At 35.7% G+C, this 21,369-nt stretch overlaps 1 protein-coding gene across 5 annotated transcripts in view; it reads left to right on the plus strand.

Moving 5' to 3' along the window:
* FOXP2 (forkhead box P2) overlaps window positions 1-21,369 on the plus strand; it is a 666,216-nt gene that overhangs the window by 80,654 nt on the left and 564,193 nt on the right. For 3 of the 5 annotated variants that reach the window (XM_070369572.1, XM_070369571.1, XM_070369570.1), the window contains one exon: window positions 4,448-4,592. The exons of the other annotated variants lie outside the window; for them this stretch is intronic. The gene's annotated coding sequence lies outside the window, so the exon portion shown is untranslated. The remainder of the gene's footprint in view (window positions 1-4,447; window positions 4,593-21,369) is intronic. 5 annotated transcript variants of the gene reach the window in all.

Here is a 21,369-nt window from a genome sequence, read left to right on the forward strand (position 1 = left end):
TTTTGAACACCCCAATAAAATTCTGAAGACATGTAAGCCATAATTAATTTGAAGAAGTATCAGAACCAGAGTATTCAAGTGAAGATATTTAAGAGGCAGTAGAGGATAAAGAACTGAGCCAAAGATGGAAAATTTTATTCACAACATGTTTTAGGCAGTAAAATTAAATAGCATGCTTTTCTCAAAATGTAAATGGATTGTATATCAAAAGATTTTGTATTAGTTGTTCAGAACTCAGACCACATTTTCCTTTAGGAACCTTGTTATACATGACTTTTAGATCACAGGCTAGCCCTTCAGTTTTAGTGTGAGGTCAGAAAGAAGTGCTTTAAGTCCTTAGAGAGCTTAATATGTTATTATATTTATTATTTTTAAAAATACAAGGTTTGTTACTAAATCTTAAATTGGATCTCTCTTTGTTTCTCTCTCTCTCACACACACATATGCACAGCTTTTCTGATTTCTCTTGAAAATTTACATTTGGCAGGGCTAATACTGCATTCCTGTGGAGCAAATGCTGGATTATTCAAGTAATCTGATGGTGTTTAAAAGCTCCCCCTTTAGAAACTTTGCCACAATACCCTACAACTTTCTTTTGTTTTTCAATTAACTGCTTTACAGATAATGAGATGGTTAACTAACATCACTGACTCAATGAACATGAGTTTGACCAAACTCCGGGAGACAGTGATGAAGGACAGGGAAGCCTGGCGTCCTGCAATCCATGGGATCTCAAAGAGTCAGACACAACTTAGTGACTGAACAACAACAGGCTACTTTACACTTTTATCTTTGGGTATTTTGTTTGTGATCCTCATGATGTATTTCATATTTATCGTATTATTCTTTCTAGTAGTATTTGCCTTGAAACCTGCCCACTACATGCAACAATTTTTAAAAATGGAACATGCTTGGATTACAAATGAGATACCAGGAACAGACTATGTCTCATTCTAGTGGGTTTGGTTTCCTCTACCCAGCCCCCTTGTCTTCTGCTGCCTGTGAATTCTTGTAGAACTTCACTTCTTCCTTAACTGTTGGTTGTTCCTTGGTCTCTGAGTTAAGACTGGAGGATGAGGGGAAGGGATGCAAGATTGTGTATTCAGTAGGAACTTTAAATCTGCAGGTCAAGAGAAAGGTGTAGGCTGGATATAGCATCACTTGCAGCAAGTTATGGTTATTACAAGAACTGGAGTGCAGATTAGGAAAAGAAGAGGACTAGAATGAAGTCTTGGGAAACTAGCATTAAGGAAATAGATGGAAGAAGAATAGGAACCAGCAGACAATGAAAAAAGGAGGTCTGAGAGGTAAGAGGGAAATCAGGAAAGAAGGGTGTCATGTAGGCCAAAAGGGCTTCCCAGGTGGTGCTAGTGGTAAAGAACCTGACTGCCAATGCAGGAGACGTAAGAGATGTGGGTTCAATTCCTGAGTTGGGATTATCCTCTCGAAGAGGGCATGGATATCCATTCTGGTATTGATACCTGGAGAATCCCATGGATGGAGGAGCTTGGTGGGCTATGGTCCATAGGGTCTCAAAGAGCTGGAAATGACTGAAGTGACTTGGCACATGTAGGCCAAAAGTAGAGTTTTAAGAAGGAAGGAATGAAAAAATAAGCTAAATGAATTAGAGAAGCTAAGCAATCTAAGAATTAAGAAGTCACATTTTGTTTGGTCAGCTAGGAGGTGATTCCTATACTGATGATGAAATGTTCAGCTTCAAGGATGTGAGGATTTAGTAAACCTTTGACCATCTGTGTGAATGTATTGATGTTAAAAGGATGAAATGTTGTTCATTCCAATCTTAGTAAAATTCTTTTATCATGTCAACAGCATCATAGAAAACAAGAAAATGAAAAACAGTAACTTGATAAAAAGAAATAATCATATAGATGAATTATAATTAATTATACTTTGGAAAAATATATAGAGTTATCATCTAAACTGGGACACTTTTGAAAAGAAAAGGGCTAGCTTTTAATAATTGAATTAAGTACAAACCTCATCTATCCTAGGCAATCTGGAATGGATGTTAAATCTGATTATATAGTTCACATTTTTTGAGTGCTCTGTTCCAGACAGTGAGATGAATTCTTTACTAGCATATCTGATTTAATGAGTAAGGGTTTCAGTTGCTATCAGAAGCAATTGCTTCTTTGTAAATACTGAATTCACTGACAAAATTGTGATACATAATTTTGATGTCTTTATTGACCTTAACTCTATATTAAAAAAAAAAAAGATGGTACCCATTATACCAAATTGTGTCCTAGGGAATGGGGAGATGAAAATGATTATAGTTCTAATTGTTAATAATCTACTGGTGGAGTTGAGAGAATCTGGGAACAAGAGTAAAGTGTCATGATAGTGTAGTTTCTGAAGACCCCAACTAGTGTTTTAGTACATTATGTTCTGTATTTTTTAGGGTTCAGATTATTGTGTGTTTGAACAAGGTAGAGTTTGCTTTTTGTAAAAAGTTTTACCAATGGAATAGATAAGGTATAGTTAACTGTATATAAAAGTGAATTTTTCTCTATCATAGAAAGTATATTCTATGTGTATGTGTGTATATATATATATATATGTGTGTGTGTGTGTGTGTGTATATACATATATATATATATATAGAGAGAGAGAGAGAGAGAGAGAGAGATCAATTCTTTATAGCAAAGGAATGCATATCTATATCTTTAATGGAATTTTAGTTGAACTCACACTGTATTCTGTGAAGGGTCTGGCATATTTCTCTGACACATCAGGTAGATATGTGTGGCATTAATTAGCATAGGTATTGCTATAAATGACATGTCATTCCAGGACAACAAAAAGTTTTTGTTACTGATGTCAATCATTCACCCTTTGTCAGTTCAAAAGGCTTCCCTAAAGGAATGTTCATTGATCTTGCACTGATCCAAAATACAGCAAAACCATTTCTGTGTTCTTGAAACTAAAGTAGGACTACCTATGTTTGAAAAGCCATATGGAAATATTCATATAGAATGTATGTTGATAACCTTTAATAGTAAGACTATTGAGTTATGCCAAGATTAGTTGATCTTTCTAAAACAAAGTATACCAGTTTTCTGTAATCCTAAAATCTAGCCTTGAATGAGTTTTCTCCTTCAGTAACATTAATTTTTGATAGTCAGATTTCTGTTTGTTTCACCAGAAATAATTTTGTGATATTCCAGGTAAGTGATTGCAAGTACCACTTACACTGGTTAAAATCAGCAGAGGCTCACACAAGTACCAATTTGTGATTAGATGGATGACTTAAAGAAATGCTTCTGCCCACATATATTTTTTTTTTGTATTTAGCAATTATGATATAGCTATTAATGGGCTTCATTTGTTTACTATACTGCCACTATAGTTTTTTTTTGGGGGGGATAATAATCACAAGTAAAAGAATCTTAAATTTCTGAGCAAAAACTGACTTTTCAGTGCTAGCAGACATGTTTCCCCCAGCTATATTTTATTTCTGATTTTCTCTAAATGTCCCCCCTACATTCTAATTTATTATTTAATGGAAAGCAATATGAATGACTTTAAGATAAGGCAACAGTGTGTGATCCAGAGTATGGTGCAAGTTGAAGACATTTATCTTAATATTTCATTTTAATGAGGCAGAAAATATCCATTATTAGAAAACTGCAGTTGGATAAAGTTTGTAGAATACAATTAATTCTCTTAAAGTTATGAATTTTCATACCACCAAAGGTCAAACAATCATGTATTATGTTTCTGTGTTCTTGTGAAAGTAAGATGTATTGCATTTTTACATTGTATAGATTCCTTAGAGAATTAACATAAAATCAGATTAAAATGTCCTTGTGTCATATACTTTAATTTGACCAACATTCTGTTAGAATAGCAGTTCCAAGCTTTGTACCATCTTCACAGTTTATACTCTAGATTTCTTGCCCTGCCTACAGATTCTTTACTGTCTGTTTCTGGTCGGTCTCATGCTCTTGAAATCATCTTTTTTATTATTCCATTAAAATTTTTTAAAATGGATTTTCCTTTACACTTTTCTAATCATCCTGTAATTCTTTAGCCCTAAGACATTAAAATGAATGAGTAAAAATATTTGATACCTAATCGTCTCTGCCAGTCCATTCAAACTCATGGATTTTCAAAATTATGTTAAAGTCTTTTAAAAATACATTTGAGCAGGCTTTTGTAGTCATTTGGATTTTGAATATTAATTTTCTCTTGCTATGCTGCTTAGCCATAAAAATGAAAAAGAAGATAGATGTGGGTTTCTTTTAGTGGTGTTAATTTAAACTACTTGATTTATTTATTATAATATTCAACAATGGCAATTCCTATTTTCTCTGTTCACTTCAGATCCAAAGGAAAATAATGAGAAACCCCCACCCCCCAGGACAGTAAGAAAAAAGTTTGATGCATTTTGTAATAATTGATTAAAAGTATAATTTCCCCCTAGATCAAACAAATAATAGAAGTCTGTTGAAGCTTTGTCCTGACCTATTCTGGAAGTAGAAGAATACCCTGGAGAAAGGAGCATTGTAAGCACAAAGAATAAAACCCCTCAATCCTGGGAGAGAGAATTAAAGTCTAACCCTCCAAATGTAAGTCATCTGTACTCTATGTTTTCCATCTCTCTTTTTGTGGCTGGCTGCTCAGGTGTTAGTAGAAAAATATGTGATGACAATATTCTTTGCATTTGTTTTTCTCTACAAAATATACATTTGTTTTGGTTGGTAACTTAAATTTGTATTTGTGTTAGTGTTTTCTAACTAATATAAGGTGATGCTTTACAATAATAACACTCAATGCAAAATGGATTAATTTTTTTTAAATTTTATTTTATTTTTAAACTTTACATAATTGTATTAGTTTTGCCAAATATCAAAATGAATCCATCACAGGTATACATGTGTTCCCCATCCTGAACCCTCCTTCCTCCTCCCTCCCTATACCATCCCTCTGGGTCATCCCAGTGCACTAGCCCCAAGCATCCAGTATCGTGCATTGAACCTGGACTGGCATCTCGTTTCATACATGATATTTTACATGTTTCAACGCCATTCTCCAAAATCTTCCCACCCTCTCCCTCTCCCTCTCCCACAGAGTCCATAAGACTGTTCCATACATCAGCGTCACTTTTGCTGTCTTGTACACAGGGTTATTGTTATCATCTTTCTAAATTCCATATATATGCGTTAGTATACTGTATTGGTGTTTTTCCTTCTGGCTTACTTCACTCTGTATAATAGGCTCCAGTTTCATTCACCTCATTAGAATTGATTCAAATGTATTCTTTTTAATGGCTGAGTAATACTCCATTGTGTATATGTACCACAGCTTTCTTATCCATCCATCTGCTGATGGACATCTAGGTTGTTTCCATGTCCTGGCTATTATAAACAGTGCTGCAATGAACATTGGGGTGCACGTGTCTCTTTCCCTTCTGGTTTCCTCAGTGTGTATGCCCAGCAGTGGGATTGCTGGATCATCAAGCTACCAACAGTATTCTTCACAGAGCTAGAACAAATAATTTCACAATTTGTATGGAAATACAAAAAACCTCGAATAGCCAAAGCGATCTTGAGAAAGAAGAATGGAACTGGAGGAATCAACCTACCTGACTTCAGGCTCTACTACAAAGCCACAGTTATCAAGACAGTATGGTACTGGCACAAAGACAGAAATATAGATCAATGGAACAAAATAGAAAGCCCAGAGATAAATCCACGCACATATGGACACCTTGTCTTTGACAAAGGAGGCAAGAATATACAATGGATTAAAGACAATCTCTTTAACAAGTGGTGCTGGGAAAACTGGTCAACCACTTGTAAAAGAATGAAACTAGAACACTTTCTAACACCATACACAAAAATAAACTCAAAATGGATTAAAGATCTAAACATAAGACCAGAAACTATAAAACTCCTAGAGGAGAACATAGGCAAAACACTCTCTGACATACATCACAGCAGGATCCTCTATGACCCACCTCCCAGAATATCGGAAATAAAAGCAAAAATAAACAAATGGGACCTAATTAAACTTAAAAGCTTCTGCACATCAAAGGAAACTATCAGCAAGGTGAAAAGACAGCCTTCAGAATGGGAGAAAATAATAGCAAATGAAGCAACTGACAAACAACTAATCTCAAAAATATACAAGCAACTCCTCCAGCTCAACTCCAGAAAAATAAATGACCCAATCAAAAAATGGGCCAAAGAACTAAATAGACATTTCTCCAAAGAAGACATACAGATGGCTAACAAACACATGAAAAGATGCTCAACATCACTCATTATCAGAGAAATGCAAATGAAGACCACTATGAGGTACCATTTCACACCAGTCAGAATGGCTGCGATCCAAAAGTCTACAAATAATAAATGTTGGAGAGGGTGTGGAGAAAAGGGAACTCTCTTACACTCTTGGTGGGAATGCAAACTAGTACAGCCACTATGGAGAACAGTGTGGAGATTCCTTAAAAAACTGGAAATAGAACTGCCTTATGATCCAAAATGGATTAATTTTAATTTTATTTTCTGGCAGAGAACTGTTAAGAATTTTGAGAGTATTCTGATGAAAAGAAGGTAACTTCCTTTGATTTAATATGTGCATTTGTGCCATTATAATCCCTTTATGCTCTAAACTTTGATTCCTTCTTTTTCTTTTATATTTCTTCCTACCTGAGAATAAGACTATCTTAATATATCTACTTAAATCCACCTTTCAGTAAGAGAGACAGTAAGTCCTTTTTCACTTTGCATGGTGAAAATGAATCGGACTGACTTTGTATCCATACTATAAAAATATATAAATTTTGTCAGCTTAGTGTATTGGAAAGACTGATTTCCTGTTTTGTTAGGGAGAACTTAAAAGATGTCTGTTAATGATTTTATAGAAACATAGAATTCAGTTGCTATTCAGAAATTGGTAGAAAGAAGGATGACTAAAGGCAGGACTTGTTTTAGGAAAATTATTTGGGAAGAAATTTCTTATCATCAACACCTTTATCTGGGAAGTTACCTCATGTATCATCCTTGCAGTAAGGCAGTTTATATGTGATATGATGGCTTAACTGCCAGAAATTTGACTTTGTTTAATAATTGATTACCTTTTTCATTTGTCAGTGAAAAGACTGAGTGATAGTATATTGTTTTCATTCTAAAAGGTCCAGAGTATGCAGTAGGTAATAAATGCTTACTAGTGTTGAATAAAACCAAATCATAAATTTGGTTATCACCAAAATTTAAATATGAGTCTTTACAGATTTTGAATGTGATATTCTTAACCACATAGCATCTGACAAAGTTGTCAAAGAAGTCTGCAGTGAGAATCCCTCATCATTTCTAGGTTCACATTTAATCTTATTGTTTGGAATGTCTGATAGAGCCAGGAAACACTGTGGCCATTCCTGACATTCTATACTTGTGAGTTAGAAATCTTAAATTTAGCACAAACTATGCATAAAAAATAAGTCTTAGAAGTTCAGTTCACGATTTTTCATCATTGAATTAGAATAGACAACTTAGAGAAAGACTGCAAATATTAGTATTGCTTTCAGGACATAAAACAATTGCTTTTCGCTTAAAACTTTTTTATAACCAAAAATTGTGAGGAAACTTTAAAAAGTTATTTAAATTTGATGGGTTGGTAGTGAACCATGTACTGGTTTGAGGTTGATGAAGAATTGGAAAGCATTGTCATTCACAGAAAAAAATTCTGATCTTCTCTACAGCAATGAAAGTATAATGTATAGCAACAGTAACAAGGTTGGATCTCCTAAGGATAATGTTGATTAAAAACATCCAGATCTAAAAGAATGAATGCTGTATGATTTCCTTTATATGAAGTTCCAAAGCTAGACTTTGGTGTTTAGGGATGTAAGAAGTGATTATAACAAAATAAAGATGATGGTTAAGTTCTAGGTAGGTGGTTGAAATTGAGGTGAAGGTTCTAGGACCTTCTGGTGTTTCAGCAGCTTTCTGTTTATTCACTAGGCTGGTGGTTGCATAAATATTTGCTTTATACAAAATCATCAGTGAGAAACTAGATGTTTCTCTACTAAGACTGCAAAGTAAAATGTCCCCTCTTAGACATCTATTCAGTATCATGCTGGAAATCTTAAGTAGTAAGATTAAAAAAAAAAGGGAATAAAACACATACAGATTGGGGAGGAAGAAACACAGTTGTCTTTTTGCAGATGACATGATTATCTATGTAGAAAATCCAAAAGATGATTACAATATTGTAGATTACAACAACAATATTAGGAAAACTACAAAATTCTGATGAAATAAAATCAAATATCTAAATGGAGAGATATTCCATGTTCATAGATAGACATACTCAATATGATTATAATGTCAGATCTTATTAACTTGAAGATTATACATTTAGCATAATCCCAGTCAAATCCCATAAGTTATTTTGTGAATATTGATAAACTAGTCCTTAAGTTTATAGAGAAAGACAAAAGACCCAGAATAGAAAAAAAAGAGCAAAGCCAGAAGACTAACACCACCTAACTTCAAGACTTTGTTTAAAGAAAAGACCCTGATGCTGGAAAGATTGAAAGCAGGAGGAGAAGGGGACAACAGACGATGAAATGGTTGGATGGTTTCACTGACTCGATAGACATGAGTTTGAGCAAGCTCCGGCAGTTGGTGATGGACAGGGAAGCCTGGTGTGCTGCAGTCCATGGGGTGGCAAAGAGTCTGACATGACTGAGCAACTGAACCGAACACAATCAAGACAGGATGGTATTGACAAAATAATAGATCTTTGTAACAGACACTAAAGAACCTAGACATAGACCCACACAAGCTCAGTCAACTGATCTTTGACAAATGAGTGAAGGCAGTTCAGTTGAAAAAGGACAGTAATCTCAGAAGTGGTATTGGAACAACTATTTGTACAATTTTATGCAAAATAATAGACACAAAACACATCCTTGGTATAGAAATGAGTAAAAAAGGGATCATAGAACTAAGTGTAAAATGTAAAACTAAAAGACTGCTGGAAGGTAACATAGGAGAAAATCTAGGGGATGATTTTTTAGATAAAATACCAAAAGTACAATCCATGAAATTAAAAAAAAAGTATGCTTGATAAGTTGCACTTCATTAAAATGAAAAACTTCTATTTTTGGAAAGACATTGATAAGGGTATTGAAAGACAAGACACACACTGGAAGAAAATATTTGTAAAATACCTATCTGATAAGGGACTTGGTATCCAAAATAAACAGGGAACTCAACAATAAGAAAACATAAAATCCAATTTACAAGTGGGAGAGAGCTTTAGAGGGATCTCACTGAAGAAGATAATTCTGATGGCAAATAAGCATATGAAAAGATGCTTGGTATTTATATCATTAGGGAACTGTAAATTAAAACAATAAGATACCACTTACTTTGCCAACAAAGGTCCGTCTAGTCAAGGCTATGGTTTTTCCTGTGGTCATGTATGAATGTGAGAGTTGGACTGTGAAGAAGTTCTGAGCGCCGAAGAATTGATGCTTTTGAACTCTGGTGTTGGAGAAGACTCTTGAGAGTCCCTTGGACTGCAAGGAGATCCAACCAGTCCATTCTGAAGGAGATCAGCCCTGGGATTTCTTTGGAAGGAATGCTGCTAAAGCTGAAACTCCAGTACTTTGGCCACCTCATGCAAAGAGTTGACTCACTGGAAAAAGACTCTGATGCTGGGAGGGATTGGGGGCAGGAGGAGAAGGGGACGACAGAGGATGAGATGGCTGGATGGCATCACTGACTCGATGGACGTGAGTCTGAGTGAATTCCGGGAGTTGGTGATGGACAGGGAGGCCTGGCGTGCTGTGATTCATGGGGTCACAAAGAGTCGGACACGACTGAGCGACTGAACTAAACTGAACTGAATTTACCTCGTAGAATGGCTGAAATTCAAAATACTGGCATCACCAAATGCTGCCAAGGATGTGAAACAAGCAGCAAGGTCTCTGATTTGTTGTTGGGGGGAATGAATACAGCTTCTCTGGAAAATAATTTGGCAGTTTATTATGAAGATAAGCATACATACAGTCTTCACTACTATGCAGCCCACCTACTGCACTCCTGGGTAGTTACCCAAATGAGTTGAAAACATGTCCATGAAAAATTTGTACAATGTTTACGTAAACTTTATTCATAATTGTCAAAACTAAGATGCAAATAGAATGCCCTTTACTAGATAAATGGATAAGCAAACTGTGATATAGCTAGACAATGGACTGTTAATTCAGTTGATGAAAAGAAATGACCTATTAAGCCACAAAAAGACATGGGGAACCTTAAATGAATATCACTGAGTGAGTTAAATCATTTGTAAAGCCTACATACTGAGATTCCAACTATATGACATTCTGAAAAAGGCAAACTGTGGAGACAGTAAAAAGCTCAGTGGTTGCCAGGGGTTGAGGAGAGAGAAGGACGAATAGGCAGAGCACAGGAGATCTGTAGGGTGGTGAACCTATTCTGTAAGGTTCTTTAATGACGGGTACATAGTATTATGTGTTTGTCAGCTGTATAATTGTGGAACTATACAACACAAACAGTGAACCCTAGTGTGAACTCTAGACTTAAGTTCATAACTATGTTTTAACATGGTTCATCAGTTGTAGCAAATATAGCACAGTATTGCAAAATCTGAATAATAGAAGATGTGTTTTGGAGATGGAAAAGATGTATATGGGAACTGTGTAGTTTCAGTTGAATTTTTCTATAAAAGTAAAACTGTTCTAAATAAATGAATCATGCTTTACTTTAGATATGTTTTTGCATGTCAAATATAATTTTTTAAAAATTAAGAAAGCAATCTTAAAATGATTCTGTTAAGTAGAATTCTGAGAAAAAGTGACATAGTATCATATTTGATCTGTCTACTCTGGATATTCAAGCTTTTTAAAAAGATAGGGTTTTAAAATCATTATTTTCTGATTTTGTAAAGCACTTCCCAGAGAGCTCAGCTGGTAAAGAATCTGCCTGCAATGCAGGAGACCCTGGTTCAATTCCTAAGTTGGGAAGATCTGCTGGAATGTGTTTTACTTGGGGAAAGTGCTAATATCAATATAGGAAAACCTCTGTGCTTGCATATATTTAGTTAACTTTTTATGAAAATTTATGTAGAATAAACTTGTCTTAAGATAGATAGTTCAGTTTTGAATTAAAAAAAAAAATATATATATATGTTTTTACCCCAAACCCATATACCCAAAACCCATTCTGTAGTAAAGAAATGATGTTTACTGAGTTTTTTGTAGCTTCTTAAAATTTAATGCATTTTATGCAGTGGTCCATCCTCCTGAGACACTTAATTGGGATTTTAATTTGTAAATTTTAATGTTAGCATGTTGTAAAAGAAATGAAAAACAGATGCACTTTGTATTCTCTCTTTGGATAGAAATTTTCAAATGCAGTTTCAGTTTAAAAAGTACCAGATATGTTTATTTTTTTTTGCTAGCCTCTAACATTTTTTTTTTTGCTTTTCTTTTTTCTTCCTCCTTTTCCTCTTTTTCCTCCTTATTTTTTCTTTCATTCTCAGTATATTCTAATATTTAATGTTTGAAGGAGTGAGTATAATCTTATTTAACTAGTTGACATTAACAGAAACCAGAAATTTATTATTCATAAAACTGAAATTTAAAAATCCCCCTTTTCTTCAAACTCTGGATATGGCTAGGCTCAACACAAATGTCTAGGGAGAATGCATCTGTTGCTATTGCATTTTTTTTGTTTCCCTGAAAACTTGGCATTTGTAAAATATCTTTGATTTTGATTTGTCTTGGCCAAAACCCAGATTACCAGGGAATTACATTTTTAACATATTCAACCAAGAATTATCTTTGTAACAACTTTTCTTTTGCCATATTGAAATTTTGGGAATAAAATCAGATTTTGTTTGAAAAACCAGCTATGGTTCTTCATAATGCCAGAATGAATTTTTTTCTATGTTAAAGTGATACCACACAATACTTAAAATTTGCCTAAAACTTACTTTAAGCATACCGTGGAAGAAAGATCATTTTTGCATTTGACACACCTGGGTTTGTTCAGCCATATATTTTTTATATTGATCTTGGTAAGTTTTATATGTGAAAAAAATGATTTTCATATAGGGTTTTGTGAAGATTGAATGATCAAACTTTAAAAATACGTGGCACAGAATAGGCACTTAATAGTAGAGATCTCTTACCTTTTCTATGCATGTAGAAATGTTTGTTAAATATAAGTACGTGCGTATGTTTTCATGTATGTATGTGTTTATATATGTCTCCATCTTTGTCTCTATATATAGCAGTGTGCAATACATAGTAATTTATTCTATTTATTAAATTCTGAAGCAGATAATTATTCTGGAAAGGATATAGTTCCATAATTCAGGAAATATGATTTCTATCACCGCATGGAAATACTTAAAAAGTTATTATTTCTTTGTGGCCTAGTATTTCTGTAACTTTATATTAACCTACCTGGAATTTTTATAAATTCTTAAAAGAAGATCTAAAGAATGTTTATGTTTCTTTTACAAATTCCCAGCAGGCAATAGAGGAATTTTTTCCTCCTTCAATGATATATCAGAGGATGATATATAGATATATATCCTACATTTTTGGGGGGTTCAAAAAGATTTGCTTTGGTCAATTTGAGAGGCTATATAGGAATATGGAAAACAAAATAATTTTAAAAAAAGAGGAGGAGTTGAATCTTCCCAAAAAATTGATATTCATGGGATTTAGTTTTCATTAGATAACAAAGTACCAGTTTCTTAGGGAAGCTTTTTACAGCTGTCTTCCTAACTGATTTGAATCTTTGTAAGATAGTAATTCAACAAAATGAGGTGTAATATCCATGTTCTCTTACAATGATGTAAGCTTTTTTGCAAAAGCAGCTGTTAATGTCTTAAGAAAGTAACCCACCTGAATGTGTCTTGTGACTGCCGAATGACTCCCTAGAATCTTAATGAATGGATTGCTCTCAGACCCTCAAGGGAGGATTGTAACAAAGAAACAGAATACTTAAATGCAAGGCTAAAACTCATCCAGCTATGTACCTTATCACAAAAGCCTGACCTATTGGTTTTAAGTGCTTATTATTTTTTAAAAAAGGCAAACTAGTTAAAACTTTTGTAGTCCTGTATATCTCTTCTATTTTAAGATAGTAAAGACAAAACTTATTAAACACAAAATAGATGGTAATCTCCAAATCCATTTGAAGGATTAATTACCCTTTTGAGTCTACTTCCAAGCTAATGATGCAAAGTGATATCTGAAAAAAGGGACTGGATATTCCTGGGATGAATGACTATTTTTTAGTGGGTATGTGCCATGCTGTGCTTATTCGCTCAGTCATGTCCCGACTCTTTGTGACCCCATGGACTGCAGCCCACCAGGCTCCTCTGTCCATGGAGATTCTCCAGGCCAGGATACTGGAGTGGGTTGCCATGCCCTCCTCCAGGGGATCTTCCCAACCCTGGGATCAAACCCAGGTCTCCTGCATTGCAGGCCGGTTCTTTACCAGCTGAGCCACCAGGGAAGCTCACAACTACTGGAGTGGGTAGCCTATCCCTTTTTCAGGGGATATTCCCGACCCAGGAATCGAACCAGGGTCTCCTGCATTGCAGGTGGTTTCTTTACCAGCTGAGCTACCAGGGAAGCCCTTAGTGGGAGTATCGATGATCTATTAATAGTTTCGTGGAGGTGATGATTCTACCCATGCAATTATCACTTAAATGCTTCATTTTTATTATAGCCCAATAGAACAGTATGAGAACAACATAGTGGCCTTGGGGAAAATGCATATAGTTTGAAGGTATATTTTCTCCTAAAGATCATTTCTGCTGAACTCTCTTAAATGTTCAATAATTTTTATTATTGTACAACTTAAAAGGACCAACTTATCTTTTTGCAAGTAAGACTGTACCACTTTTCAATATAGAGAGTATATTTTAGTAGATTTTTTACCTAAATAAATAGCCATCCACTATCTCAGATACTTAAGCTATATATAAAAGCATTTCTTGGTCAGCTGATCTGGGCAAATTGGTTAAGAATGTCTTTCCCTGAAAATTATTTTAAAGATTCTCTTCACTCTAGAATCCAAAGTGGTAACTCTCTTTAAGATTTTTATTTTAAAATCTTGTGGAAATACACAAGATAACACAGTAAGCACTCACATATTCAAATTTGACATATGTGAATATTTTGTTATATTCAAATCTGTCTTTCTTTTTTTAAAAAATACAATACCACAAATAAAGCAAAAACTGTGTGCTCTCTTCTTGTCTCTCTCTCTCTAGAGAAATTTACTGAATTTGGTGTTTATCTGTATTCTTATTCTTTTTTTGTGATTTTAACATTTATGTGAGTGACATCATATTAAATCTGCCCTTCTGAAGAAGTTTTGCTTTCAAAAATTATATTTAGGGGCCTTATCCATGGTGATAAACACAGGTCTGATTTCTTAGGTTTTTTAAGTTAGCTAGTATTAAAGTAAACCTTGTACATTTATGAGTTTTGCAGTTACATACTGATAACTGCAGAAGTTATATATGAACATTGTGGTGAATTTTCACAGAATGGACAGATCTGTGTAATCAGTACCCAGCTAAAGAAATAGCACACTACCAGGTCTCAGAAGCTCCCACTCAGAAGTTACTATCCCTCCCCACCCCTGCCAGGGAATCAGTATTCTGACCCCTAACACATAGATTAGTTTTGTGCTTTGAAACGTTATATGAATGGAATCATTTAGTACATAGTCTTTTGTGTGTGTCTGACATTTTTAGGTTTACATGCTTCCTCCACGTTGTTGTGTGTAGTTAAGGGTCTATTCTGAGTGCTATATAGTATTCCATTATGTGAATATACCACTGTTTGTTTATTTACACTTGACTTTGGGATATTTGTATTGTTTTCACTATTAGGACATTTGTATATATCCTTTTCATATTTTTATGCATATCTGTATAGCTTGGAGGAGAAATTTTGTATGATAAAATATCTACATCATTGTGTCAACTTAGTGTCTGTTGTGTGCTTAGTTGCTCATTTCAGTTCAGTCACTCAGTCATGTCCGACTCTTTGCGACCCCATGGACTGCAGCACGCCAGGTGTCCCTGTCCATCACCAAACCCCCGTAGTTTACTCAAACTCATGTCCATTGAGTCGGTGATGCCATCCAACCATCTCTTCTTCTGTCGTCCCCTTCTTCTCCTGCCTTCAATCTTTCCCAGTATCACAGTCTTTTCCAGTGAGTCAGTCCTTCGCATCAGGTGGCCAAAGTATGGGAGTTTCAGCTTCAGCATCAGTCCTTCCAATGAATATTCAGGACTGATCTCCTTTAGAATGGACTGGTTGATCTCCTTGCAGTCCAAGGGACTCTCAAGAGTCTTCTCCAACACCACAGTTCAAAAGCATCAATTCTTCGACACTCAGCGTTGTTTGTAGTCCAACTCTCACATCCATACATGACTACTGAAAAAACCATAGCTTTGACTAGACAGACCTTTGTTGGAAAAGTTGCTCAGTTTTGTTGTCTTAGTTGCTCAGTCATGTCCAATTCTTTTGACCCCAGTCCATATCCTTGCCTGGAAAATCCCATGGATGGAGGAGCCTCGAAGGCTACAGTCCATGGGATCACAGAGAATCAGACATGACTGACTTCACTATACTATACTATGGACTGTAGCCCACCAGGCCCCTCTGTCCATGGGATTTTCGGGGCAAGAACACTAGAGTGGGTTGCCATTTCCTGCTCCAAGCAGTCTTCTTGACCCAGGGATTGACCCCAGGTCTCCTGCATGGGCAGGTGGATTCTTTTACCACTGAGCCACCTGGGAAGCCCTTAGTGTCTATATCCTTAGTTACCTTTATGTAGTGTCACTGTCAACATTAGTAGACACTGCCATGCAGTCTTATAAAGTTTATATCCCAATTTACTGTCCCATCATTGACGCATGATGTCCCATCAACTCATGCATCAATGTTTCTCCATTTCTTGCCAACACTGAAATTGTCTTTTTCTGTTTTTACCATTGTTGTGGATAATACTTAGGTTTTAATTGCTCCAAACATTCCATGGTTTCATTCAAGCATAGCTATTTTAAAATCCTTCTTCAAAAAAAAAAAAAATCCTTCTTCAGTAAATGAACAGTTCAACTGTTTTCAGTTTTTTAATTATTCCAAACACTAATGCAGTGAATGTATCTGTATATTTCTTTTTGTGTACATGTTTGAGACTTTTGTTAAGGTTGTAACTTACAGTAGAATATCTGAGTTTTAGAATACTACATCTTTATTTTTACAATGTACTGCTATATGTCTAATTGAGTTATATCACAAAGTGATACTTTTTATTTCATTATAAATCATACTCAAGTACAGAGTATAAATGTTGCTTTTTTTAAAGAGCATTATGTAAAGCTTAGGGCCAGATGATTTGGGGAAAATTTAATGGCGAGAGCTCCTGGCATTTAGATTAAGTAAAGAGCTTCCATTATTATTGTTTTCACTCTTGGATTAAGCATATTAATTATATTGCTTATTAATTAATTGATTATATTGCTGCACAGTGCTCATTCTAGTGTCCATTACAAGTCATGTAAGCTCTCCCACCATACATTTAAAGTAGCTTCTTTCTATTTTTTGAAATCTATTTACTAGAGTTCTGTTCTTACCTGTATAACAAGAGTCATTGCATATATTTGATTTTGATATTTAATCACCCAATGGCATTATATACTGAGATAGTTTGGAAAGTTTATATAATTTGACTGATAGAGTTACACACTCGTGATATTCTTATTAAAGATTTGATCCTAAGCAAAATGGTGAATTGCTCCAAACATTTGCTTTGTGCCACTCCCACTGAGTTTTATTAAAGTGGCATATGCTTTTATTTTATAGTTTTTAGTCAGTAATACTAAGATATTTATATTTTCTGTTCAATGTAAGAACAGAAAAAGTTAGTATTGGTAGGATGACCAAGTGAAAGTCGCTCAGTCATGTCAGACTCTTTGTGACCCCTCCATGGCTTCTCCAGGCCAGAATACTGGAGTGGGTAGCCTTTCCCTTCTCCAGGGGATCTTCCCGACCCAGGGATCGAACCCAGGTCTCCCCCACTGCAGGTAGATTCTTTACAAGCTGAACCACAAGGGAAACCCAAGAATACTGGGCTATCCTTTCTCCAGTGGATCTTCCCAACCCAGGAATCAAATCAGAGTCTCCTGCAGGCAGATTCTTTACCAACTGAACTATCAGGGAAGCTTAGGATGACCAAAGGAAGACCTTTAATCTCAAGTCTTAGGTTTGATCCTATTAGTGAGATAAGTCAATATTTTTCTTAAAGAAAGAATTCAGTTAGTTTATCTGTTACCACTATTTAAAAAAATAATTTCCATTTCTCATTGCCCTTTTCCCCACCAGGATCTTTAATTAATCTTAATCTAGTCAACCTTTAGTTTCCCTCTTCAGATGAGAAGTGCATGTTGCTACACATGTTACTCTGTCTCCCTCTTTTTTCATTGTAGATATTGACAGTCTTCTCTCAACCAACAAGTGTGTTTTGAACTAACAAACCAAATTTCAACTCAAAATTTAATGTTGATTTTTCAGAGTAGACCCTTAGTACAGGTACATTTTAATTGAGCCTTCAATTATTGCCAGCTTGTTAATTTCTCAAAAACCTTTTCACTTAACTGGGTCTTAGAATCTTTGTGCAAAAGAAAATTTTAGCTTTGTTGTGCAGTTTAAAAATAGCATTTCTATTGTGTTCCTGTTTTCTTATGGTTAAAGTGATCTGAGATTAAATTTGTCTTATTTTAAATCTAGTTATATTTGAATTTAAATCTAATATATCATGAATTGAGGTGTTTTAAGAAATGTAATTTCTCAATAGTTTCATTATAGAGATGAATGCTGATGAATATGATGGTTAATGAAAATATTAAAAACAGTAATTTTTGTTTGCTATTAGATTTTAAGAATCAGTGTGATAAGATGCCATCCTGTTTTCCACTCAGTACTTTTCATGCAGTGTTGTATAAATTTCTATATACCACAGTCAACCCTGTGTCCCTACTGCTCAGATTAGTACTGGTGCACAGTCCACATTTAATACATATTGGGTGAATGAATTGATTTGGACTTTCTCAGAAAGTGTATTGCCTCTTTACACTGTACTACAAGGTGAATGGAAGCTTTTGCCTTGAAGTGCAATCCTTTGGAAGATCACATTGAAATGAAATGAGTATGAATTATAATAGCTGAGAAATTAGTATCGTCCTGTGTAACAGGAATAATACCCCAGAAAAAAGTTTCTCAAAACTGATGACAAGTCCCTACTGTAACACAGCATAGTTTTCTGGGTTTGCTCTTTTTATAACTCAAAGGAACTATATTTTGCTTAATTAACAAAGATCATTTTCTTCAAGTCCCACCTTTGAATTAAAAAAAAAGAGAGAGAAAATAAACTATGCTATATTATAGTAGGTACTTATTTACCTTAAAAAATCTAAAAATGTAAATATAGTAGTTTCTGAGTTCACTCAGAGAGAGACAGGGCTATTGTCATCAGCTTTGAGAATTTTTCTTGGAGTGTAATGCCTGTGTAATTTCTCTTCTGAATTTTTTTTTTTTTTTTGACTCCTGGAACAGTTTCCTTTTCTACAAGAGGGGACTACATGATTGAATAATGTACTGATTGATTCCTTGAACAAGTTTCTTTGAAGATATGTATTAGACCATGTAATGCATACAAAGATGTGTTGTCATGTCTTGTTGGGTGTCACCCCTTCAGCTAGGATCCTTTTCATGGGTTCATGACTTTTCATTCTTGTATTGTCACTTTATTAGTACTTTGTAAAGGAGTGAATGTAATTACATGTGTTTAGACTGCTGTGCATGCAAAATGCTGGGCTGGAGGAAGCACAAGCTGGAATCAAGATTGCAGGGAGAAATGTCAATAACCTCAGATATGCAGATGACACCATCGTTATGGCAGAAAGCAAAGAGGAATTAAAGAGCCTCTTGATGAAGGTGAAAGAAGAGAATGAAAAAGCTGGCATAAAACTCACCATTCTAAAAACGAAGATCATGGCATCCCGTCCCATCACTTCATGGCAAATAGTTGGGGAAACAGTGGAAACAGTGACAGACTTTATTTTCTTAGGCTCCAGAATCACTGCATACAGTGAATGCAGCCATGAAATTAAAAGATGCTTGCTCCTTGGAAGAAAATCAATGATAAACCTAGACAGCGTCTTAAAAAGCATAGACATTACTTGCATACAAAGATCCATGTAGTCAAAGCTATGGTTTTTCCATTAGTCATGTACAGATGTGAGAGCTGGACAATAAAAAAAGGCTGAACACTGGAGAATTGATGCCTTTGAAATGTGGTGCTGGAGAAGACTCTTGAGAGTCCCTGGGCAATCCCACCAGTCAATCCTAAAGGAGATCAACCCTGAATATTCATTGGGAGAACTAGTACTGAAGCTCCAATACTTTGGCCACCTGACACAAAGAGCAGACTCTTAGAAAAGACCCTGATGCTGGGAAAGATTGAAGGCAGGAGGAGAAGGGGAAGGCTGAGGATGAGATGGTTGAATGGCATCACTGACTCAATGGACATGAGTTTGAGCAAACTCCAAGAGATGGTGAAGAACAGGGAAGCCTGGCATGCTGCAGTCCATGGGGTAGCAGAGAGCTGGACACTACTGAGCAACTGAAGGACAACAACAGACTGCTGTGCTTAATCAGAAGTCTCTCAGTGATATTAGTGTTGATAAATCTTAGGGCGGTTTCTGTCCTTTGCCTTTCCTGAAATACTTAACACAGCTGACTGCTTCCTTATTTTATCAGCTCATGTTCTCATGGCATATTCTCCCACTTACTCCTTTTCCTAAGTCTCTTTTGTGAGTCTTTCCTTTGCCCATTGATAAATATAGGTATTTTCCTGTATTCTCTCTTCATCTTTTCATTTTGTGTGTTCATTATTTTAGATGAGCTCCCTTACTACCAGAGCTCTGATTGCCACTTTTAGTGTTGGGGCTCCCACTTTTGCATCTCTAGCTCATATTTTACCTCTGAGTGTGAGATCTGCATTTACAACTTTCTTCTTGTTATCTTTACTTAAATATCCCACAGGGATCCATCTAAAATTCAGCTCATTGTCAACTCTTGTCTCACCTATAAAAATATGATGGAAAATATGCTTCTTTTATGCTGTGTTATGTCTTACTGAATAGCAAGCACCATTATACTCCCAGTTGCCTATGTCAGAAATGTTGGATCACTAACATTGGGTTGCTTGAACATCTCCTTTATTCTTCTGTTTACTCTCCTTTGTTGTTGTTCAGTCACTCAGTCATGTCAGAGTCTTTGTGATCCCATGGATTGCAGCATGCCAGGCTTCCCTGTTCTTCACTATCTCCTGAAGCTTGCTCAAACTCATGGCCATTGAGTCAATGATGCCATCAACCATCCCATCCTCTGTCGTCCCCTTCACCTCCTGCCTTCAATCTTCCCAAGATCAGGGTCTTTTCTAATGAGTCAGCTCTTCACATCAGGTGGCCAAAGTATCCTAGTCTCATTAATTAAATCTCCAAATTTGATCAAAATGTTTTTCTTTTTCTACCTCCCAGTGATACTACGCTAGTCTAAAACATTCACTTGGATCACTGCAGTGACTACCTGTTTTACTAAATTCTTAATGCCCTTTATCTTAATGCTGCCTTCTGACTCACAGGGTAGCAACTTGCCTTTTAAAAAAAGATTGGATAATATTTATTTTCTTCTTAAAATTTTGCATTTGTTTTCTCTTGACCTTAGGGTAAAATATGAACTAACTCTTCAGAGTATTCTGTCAGTCAGTTCAGTTCAGTTGCTCAGTCATGTCCGACTCTTTGTGACCCCATGAATCGCAGCACACCAGGCCTCCCTGTCCATGACAAACTCCCGGAGTTCACTCAGACTCAAGTCTATCGAGTCAGTGATACCATCCAGCCATCTCAGCCTCTGTCGTCCCCTTCTCCTCCTACCCCCAATCCCTCCCAGCATCAGAGTCTTTTCCAGTGAGTCAGCTCTTCACATGAGGTGGCCAAAGTACTGGAGTTTCAGCTTCAGCATCATTCCCTCCAAAGAAATCCCGGGGCTGATCTCCTTAGAATGGACTGGTTGGATGTTTGGACCATGCTTGTCCCCTCTAGTGTCATCTTTTTCTACTCAGTATATTTTGGACTCTTCTTTTTTACTTCACTTACTCTGACGTGATTTCATTAATTAATGGCTTTGAGTTCTTTTGTGTTTTGTGGCTTGTGTGCATATTGTTCCTTCTCTAGGACTTGATAATGGATGCATGGGGCAAA

Source organism: Bos mutus, chromosome 4 (assembly GCF_027580195.1).
Source record: "Bos mutus isolate GX-2022 chromosome 4, NWIPB_WYAK_1.1, whole genome shotgun sequence".
Lineage (NCBI taxonomy): Eukaryota > Metazoa > Chordata > Mammalia > Artiodactyla > Bovidae > Bos > Bos mutus.